Here is an 8,582-nt window from a genome sequence, read left to right on the forward strand (position 1 = left end):
CAAGGAAGGTAGTGGTGGCGTCAGACTCCAGTTCAGCGCTGATCACCATCAAAACTGGACAATCAGAAACCAGGCAAGATATTGTCCTGGAAATTGTACTTCTTGCAAGTAATCTAATGAAGTCAGGGGTTGGCATTACCTTTGTGTGGGTGCCAGCTCATATAGGAGTCTTGGGGAATGAAATGGCTGACAAGTGTGCAAAAAAAGCGACTGAACATCCAAGCATAGATATGGCAGTAAACGTCAGTAAAGCAGAAGTGAAAAGTATGGTGAAACGCAAAGTAAAAGGAGAGTGGCAAATGTTGTGGGAGGATGGGCTGACTGGCAGACAGTTTTATAACATTCACAAAAAAGTAGGAGTACTTAGGCCTACGAGCAGGAGCAGGAGAGAGGAGAATGTATTTTCAAGGATGAGATTTGGACATACCAGTTTGAATAGTAATCTACATCGAATACAGAAACATGCTGATGGTAACTGTGTTTACTGTGGTTATCCAGAAACTGTAGATCATGTTTTTAGACAATGCCCAAGGTACCAGGAAAACAGGCAAAGTCTAATAGAACAGTTAGAGAGAGAAAAGATTTAATTTAATTTGCAAGATATTTTACAAAGGAGTACTGGAGAGGTTTGTTTAAATTTTGTTTTTAGATTCCTGAAGAACACAGGACTGTTTCATAGAATTTAGAAGAACAATTTAAATTTTTTTTCCTTTTTCCTCATATTATTTTGTATTTCCTTGTTAGGGTTAGACTTCAGATTCATACCCCAGTCCAGCTGGTGGCGGTAATGCACCATTAACGTTAGTTTGCCAACCGCCATAAAACTTAAAGAAGAAGAAGACCGGTGACCTTATGGCCCTTTTCCACTACCCTTTTTCAGCTCACTTCAGCTCACTTCAGCCCGACACGGCTCGCGTTTCGACTACCAAAAACCAGCACGACTCAGCTCGTTTCAGCCCTGCTTAGCCCCTAAAACTCGCACCGTTTTGGAGTGTGGCTGAAGCGAGCCGAATGAGGCTGGGGGCGTGAGCAGACACTCCCCTGTGCACTGATTGGTGAAGAGGAGTGTCCTCACATGCCCCGCGAGCATGCTGGGATCTGTAAACACCGCAAACCCGGAAGGAGAAGAATTACGAGAATTTCTGAAGCCTTATGCGCCTCGCCTCATCTATACGCTCTTGCCAGTATCTGTCCGCGTTGTCGGTGACAACAAGCCACAGCACCAAGACCAGCAACACTAACGACTCCATGTCCTCCATGTTTATTGTTTACTATTCGGGTCGTGAGACTACCGCTTAAAAGATCACTGATGTCACTGTTTGCGCTGCTTAACGACATCACCTGACGTCCACCCACTTTCGCTAACTCCACCCAATGTGTCCACCCACTTCCAGCCAGCACGGTTCAGTGCGGTTGTAGTCGAAATGCAACTCCAACAGCCCCACTCAGCCCGACTCAGCACGGCACGGCTCAGCCCGACTCAGCCGCGTTTGTAGTGGAAAAGCGGCATTAGATTTACATAGAAGACTAGATGGATGGAGGAAGGTGAACAGAACTCGACGTATTTCTTCAGGTTAGAAAAGTCCCAGTCCAAAAATAATACCATTCATCAACTAAGAATAGACAATGTAATATGTGATGATGCAAACCAGATAGCAAACTTCTGCTCCAACTTTTATAAAAATTTATACGGCTCCCAATATTGTGAAGACAGTACTGTCTCGTTTCTGGATTCTTTAACTGGTATTACTCCGATCAGTACTGCGGACCAAGAGTTCTGTAATTGTCCAATCACTTTAAAGGAAGTAATAGACTCAATTAGCAGCTTAAAGAACAACAAATCTCCTGGAGTGGATGGTCTTACATCTGAGTTTTACAAATCCTTCTCCAAGGAATTAGCTCCGTTTTTGTTACAAGTGTTTTGCGAAAGTATTGCCAAAGGTGCTCTCCCTCCCACTCTAACACAGGGCCTCATCCCTAAACCTAAGAAAGATATTTTACTTATTGATAATTGCCGTCCAATCAGTCTCCTCAACAATGACTACAAAGTTTTAGCTATTATTTTTGCTAAGCGCTTAAAAAATGTTTTGGATGATATTATAGATGAGACACAATCTGGATTTATGAGAAACAGGCATATTTCCAATAATATTCGACTTGTACTTGACATATTAGATTACCCAGAGTTAATTAATAATGAAAGTTTCATCCTCTTTTTGGATTTTTACAAAGCTTTTGATTCAGTTGAACACATTCATTTTTAAAGCACTTGACAAATTTGGTTTTGGTGATTTTTTTTGCAGAACAATTAAAACATTGTACGCCAATGGGAGTAGCTCAATTAAACTAAAAAATGGTACATCTCCTAGATTTGAGTTAAAACGTGGGATACGTCAGGGATGTCCTATCAGTCCTTATTTATTTCTGCTTTCCACTCAACTATTAGCTAATCATATCAAAGCGAGTAATCTGAAAGGTATATCGGTCACAGATAGGGAAGTTATTATAAGCCAACTAGCTGACGACACGACCCTCTTTTTACAAGACTCCTCTCAAGTTTCTCTTGCTCTTGATATAATTCAAATGTTTTCTAAAGCTTCGGGTCTTCATTTGAATGTAAATAAATGCGAACTAATGGCAGTCAAGAAATGTGAGTTACTTGCTATCTGCAATATTCCAATTAAAGAAAGAATCACATACCTAGGAATAATTGTTACAAAAAACCAAAAAGACAGGTGTGACTTGAACTTTATCCCAATTTTAGAAAGAACCAAAAAAAAAAAAACTTAATCAGTGGCTTCAAAGAGATCCTTCACTAAAAGGTAGAATACTACTCTCTAAGGCGGAAGGTATATCCAGGCTTACCTATGCTGCCATTTCCTTAGATGTTCATAAAAAAGTTATCAAGGAGATCGATCAGTTGCTTTATAATTTTGTTTGGAAGAATAAAACTCATTATATTAAAAAGTCTGTCTTAATGAATAATTATAGTAGTGGTGGCCTAAATTTTCTTGATTTTAGTACACTAAACAACACATTCAAGGTTAATTGGATTAAGCATTATTTAAAAGAACCTACCTCTGTTTGGAACATCATCTCAAGTCATATATTCTCTAATTTGGGTGGTCTGAAGTTTCTTCTACTTTGTAATTATAATATTGATCGTATACCTGTCTCTCTCTCAAACTTTCATAAGCAAACACTTTTGGCCTGGTCTCTTATTTATAAGCACAATTTTTCTCCTAATAGATATTTCATATGGAACAACAGGGATGTTTGTTACAAAAGGAGATCTCTATTTTTTGACAGTTGGTTTAGGAATGGCATTGTACAGATCAATCAGCTTTTCAATAAGGAAGGGAATTTATTTAATTACCAAGAATTCCTTTCTCATTATAAGATCCCTGTGACCCCTAAAGATTTTGCGGTCGTCTTTGACGCCATTCCATCTGGTGTAATTATGCTCTTCAAGGGTTACACCACTCCACCTACCACTGTGGCCCCTTTGCCTGATCCAGTGGACACACCCATAGGGAAATTATGTTTTCTGCCAGCATCTCGTAAAAACAACAAAAAAATTCGCTCCTTATTTTTAGCTGATTGTGTCTCTGTCCCATATGTAATTACCACCTGGAATACACATGTTCAGAACCTATGTTGGGGAAAAATATGGACCCTTCCTAATAGATACCTACTGGTTAACAAAGTTAAAGAAATTTCTTTTAAAATCATTCATCGTTGCTATCCTGTCAAAACATTCTTAGTGAGGTTCATTAAAGACATTGATGTATCCTGTACTTTCTGTAACGTGCACCCAGAGACTGTCTTCCACTTATTCTGGACTTGTGAACACACTCGGAATCTATGGCAAGGCATTTGTCGTTTTATTTTGGACCGTATTCATGAGACCTTTGTACTATGTTTGCACAATGTATTGTTTGGATTTATAGATTATCAGAGAGAATTGGACAGTGAATTTTTTCTTGCTAATCTCATTATATTGCTGGCCAAATTTTATATCCATAAATGTAAGGTGTTGAAAATCAGACCCTCTTTTTGTACATTCAAAAAAGAAATTGAATTCTACATAAAAACAATATCAACCTCTCCCAATAAGAAAGCCATTAAAACATTAAGTATGTGCTCCAAATTTCATGTATTTTTGTAATTTATACATGTGTGTATACATATATATATTTTATTTTTTTTTACACGTTTGCACCATTTATAGTTTGTGTGTTTTGTTTACAGTAACCCCTGGCGTTGTATATCCGCATTTCATGTTTGTTTGTTCTGTTAATATGTTTGATAATATTGTCTGATGTACTGTATATTGTAAATGAAAGGATTTATATAATAATTAAAAAAAATACATAAAAGACTAGAAAAATGGGTAAAGCTATTTCTTAAATACCCCTCTTCCATTTGGAATTGTATCCCTAACCATCTTTTTAAATCTTTGGGAGGTTTTTGTTTTCTTACTCGTTGTAATTACAGTATATCTAAGCTTCCTTTGGCCCTAGCAAACTTCCACAAGCAAGTGCTTTCATGCTGGTCTCTCATGTACAATCACAATTTCTCTCCACACTCATATTTTATATAGAATAATAAGGATATCACTTATAAGAATAAAACGTTATTTTATCATACTTGGTTCAAAAAGAATATCATTTTAGTTTCGCAACTTTTTGATGAAAATGGTGAATTATTTACATACAGAGACTTTATGGTGAAGTTTTCTTTCCCTGTGCCACCTAAGGAATATGCTCTAATCTTTGATGCTATCCCATCTGGTGTCAGGTTTCTACTTGATTCCTGTCCTAAAGGTCCTTCTCAGTCTCCACCAGACCTGAATCCCTCTTCTCTTTGTATAGATGGTAATCTTTTTATTAGCAGTGAGTTTACTAACAAGAAAATTAGATCTATCCTGCTTAAACCTAGCATCTCCACCCCTGCGTGTGTTAGTTATTGGAATAATCGTTTTGAAAATATTGATTGGTCAAGATTTTGGTCACTTAGAAAACAATTTATGATCACAAACAAAGTTGCTGAAATTTCACTTAAGATTGTACATAAATGTTACCCTTGTAACTATAGAATGTCTATGTTTTCCCCTAACATCTCTCCTGATTGCTCTTTCTGTTCCTCTCACCCTGAAACAATTGATCATTTATTTTGGAATTGTAATTACACTAAGGTCTTCTGGATTTTTTTTTTTTGCAGTCTTTATTAAACAACACATTGACTTTACTTTAACCATTGATATCATGTATTTTGGTGCTCCACAGGACCCCAACACTGTAACAAACCGGGACTTTCTTATCAACTTGTTTCTTTTCTTGGCTAAATTCTTCATTCACAAATGTTAATTTCTAAAAAGAATACCTTTATTTTTTATCTTTAAAAAAGATGTAAAACATTACTTATCATCAATTGATCACTCACTTTGCCCTAAAGCTATTAATACTTGTTTAAAATGTGCTATATTTGGTGTAAGTAACCTCTAGTCTGTTCATATTCAATATGTGTTTGTATGTCCTTGTTCACTTGTTGTATGTGCAGATTTACGCTGCATATTTCGTACTGTATATTTGGATTTTTTTCTTGAATAAAGAAAAAAACAAACAAACAAACAAAAAAACATAGAAGACTAGATTCCTCACCGCGTATTCCAGAACATCCGCACAGGGTGGCCATCTTACCACAGACAAGGGGTATGAAGACTTACGCAAGCACAGCACAGCACTCACATTATGATTTACAGGAAATCAAAGTACTGACTTTGATGACAAGATGTGTGTGTTTTAATTGTAGATGTTTATCAGTATGTTTAGTTTTATTTTAACTGCACATTGGAGCCTAGTCAAATGAAATTTCAATCTTCTGTGCTAACATATTGACTTTGACATGATAGAGTAGAGTGGGGGAACAAGCCCCCGTGGGGTAATACGCCCCCGGCCTGTTTTACCCAAAATAACCACCAGATGGCGCAAAGTTACATTTCTATTGTTGCTATGGGCTGGCTTGACAACGGGGATATACAAATATCCACTGCGGATCGCATATCAGCAACGCAGCGGAGAGAAATCAAATTTCATGGTAAGTGATATAATTTTCAGATATCAGTAAAACTGTATTTAGATAGCTGCTATTTCGTCAGATATCACAGCTGTGTATGTGGTATGAGTAAACAAGTCGGTACGTTAAAAAAAATACATTAGGTATAAAAAGTTGAATCACATTTTGAAAGTAAGACCCTTTTTTGTAAAAGTGTAGTCTGTGGGGTAAAACGCCCCCTTAATGACGGGGTAAATGGCCCCCAGGGGGCATCGTTTCCTTTTATCATAATTACTGTATTTCATACATTTCTGAATAGCAGATACATAGTTTTTAATAAAATCTCGCTTACCTGGTTGAGTAAAGCAAGTATTTTTAACTTAATATTAAAAATAATTGAAATAAAAAAAAATTGAAATTAAAATGCAAAATATAATAAAATAATGCATCTATTCATTAATTCAGGGATATTTTCTTGTTTCTTTCACATTATAGGCTTAAGTAAACACTTTTGCTATCCAAACAGCTTTTTTTGAGTGAGGGGGCCTATTACCCCACGGGGGGGGGGGTAAAAGGCCCCCTTGGCACAATGTTTGTTTTTCATCTCATCTCATCTCATTATCTCTAGCCGCTTTATCCTGTTCTACAGGGTCGCAGGCAAGCTGGAGCCTATCCCAGCTGACTACGGGCGAAAGGCGGGGTACACCCTGGACAAGTCGCCAGGTCATCACAGGGCTGACACATAGACACAGACAACCATTCACACTCACATTCACACCTACGGTCAATTTAGAGTCACCAGTTAACCTAACCTGCATGTCTTTGGACTGTGGGGGAAACCGGAGCACCCGGAGGAAACCCACGCGGACACGGGGAGAACATGCAAACTCCGCACAGAAAGGCCCTCGCTGGCCACGGGGCTCGAACCCGGACCTTCTTGCTGTGAGGCGACAGCGCTAACCACTACACCACCGTGCCGCCCATGTTTGTTTTTGTTTAAAAAAAAAATTTAAGTATTAACTTTAGGCAAACTTTAGGTGGCATTATTGTTCATATCACTGTTGTCAAAACTATGATTAAAACTAAACACATGGTTCATTTCAACTTGGAGAAAAACTGAATTTTCCTTAAGGGGGGCTTTTTCCCCCACTCTAATCAGCTTTGAATGTTCTTTTTGCAAATGTAAAGATATCTTTTTATCCTTGGAAGTATAACCACGTGATTAATTAAATGCTTTTTTTTTGTCACAAACTACCGTGAGTCGCTGTCACTGTTTTATACTATTACTTTGGCAGTGCATTTGTTATTATGCTATGATGTGAGTTTGCATTTGTTATTATGCTATGATGTGAGTGCATTAGGTTTTTGAGGTGGATGAAGTATTTCTGAAGTTTCAGAAGTGAGCAAGCTGTTTATTTAACTTTAGCTTCCCTTACGGCCCTATCACATGTAAAAATATTTTCACTAAAAATTGGAAATAAATTGTATGGTTATTTGTCCTAAGGCCGCAGTTATCCATAAGTATGCAGTGTTGGGCTTCTCACAGCATAGGAATTTCAGCATGCATCCTGTCTTAGTCTGTAGTATACTGAAATATTTTCGCCAAGCTATGCGTATTTTTTTAAAACATAAAATGATTATTCATCATTAATATCATAAATACATACTTCCGTTTGTTTTGTTTTTTTTATATAACAAACCAAACCGTTTGAATATCGATTGAAATTTGAGGAAGTTACGGCCATCTGAAAAGTACATATCGCTACCAACACAATGTAATGGGTAAGCCAGCTGTCTGAGGTAAGATGGCCGCCATGTGCGGACGTTCGACTTCGTTGACGGGCAACGGGGACGAGGCATCTAGTCTTCTATGTAAATCTATGGTGACAACACTGAGCTCGATGGAAAATCTGGAGAGCTCATACCCGTTTGGCTATTGCCTAAAAAATTCTTTTTAACCAACAAAGTTAAAGAAATATCCTTTAAGTTGTTACATAGATTTTATCCAACAAATTTTTATTTACAGAAATTCAAAAAAGATATTAATATAAATTGTTCTTTTTGTGGGGCTGAAAGAGAAACTATCACTCATTTATTTTGGCTTTGCCCTTATTCAAAACTTTTGTGGAGTAAGCTTGCTCATAGACTCCATTCATTCAGACTTTGCATTAAAGTGGGAAAATGTCTTGTTTGGTTTTCATGAAAAGGAGTATGTGGGCTCTCAATATTATTTGTTTAATCTTTTGTTATTTTTATGCAAATACTACATTCATAAATGTAAATTTCAAAACAAAAAACCTAACTTCATTGAATTTGGTATAGATGTGAAACATTATAGATCTGCAATTTCTACCAGCACTAATGAAAAGGCTGTTAGAACGGAAACTATTTTTGTATTGTATAACGTCTTTTTATGATTACTCTTTTATCTGTATAGGCTTTTTTTTTTATATCCCCTGGCGTAATTATAACAATACTGTTTTATTTTCTTGTACCCTTTGTATAATGTGTGTTTGATTCAATAA

Source organism: Neoarius graeffei, chromosome 5 (genome assembly GCF_027579695.1).
Source record: "Neoarius graeffei isolate fNeoGra1 chromosome 5, fNeoGra1.pri, whole genome shotgun sequence".
In the NCBI taxonomy this organism is placed as follows: domain Eukaryota; kingdom Metazoa; phylum Chordata; class Actinopteri; order Siluriformes; family Ariidae; genus Neoarius; species Neoarius graeffei.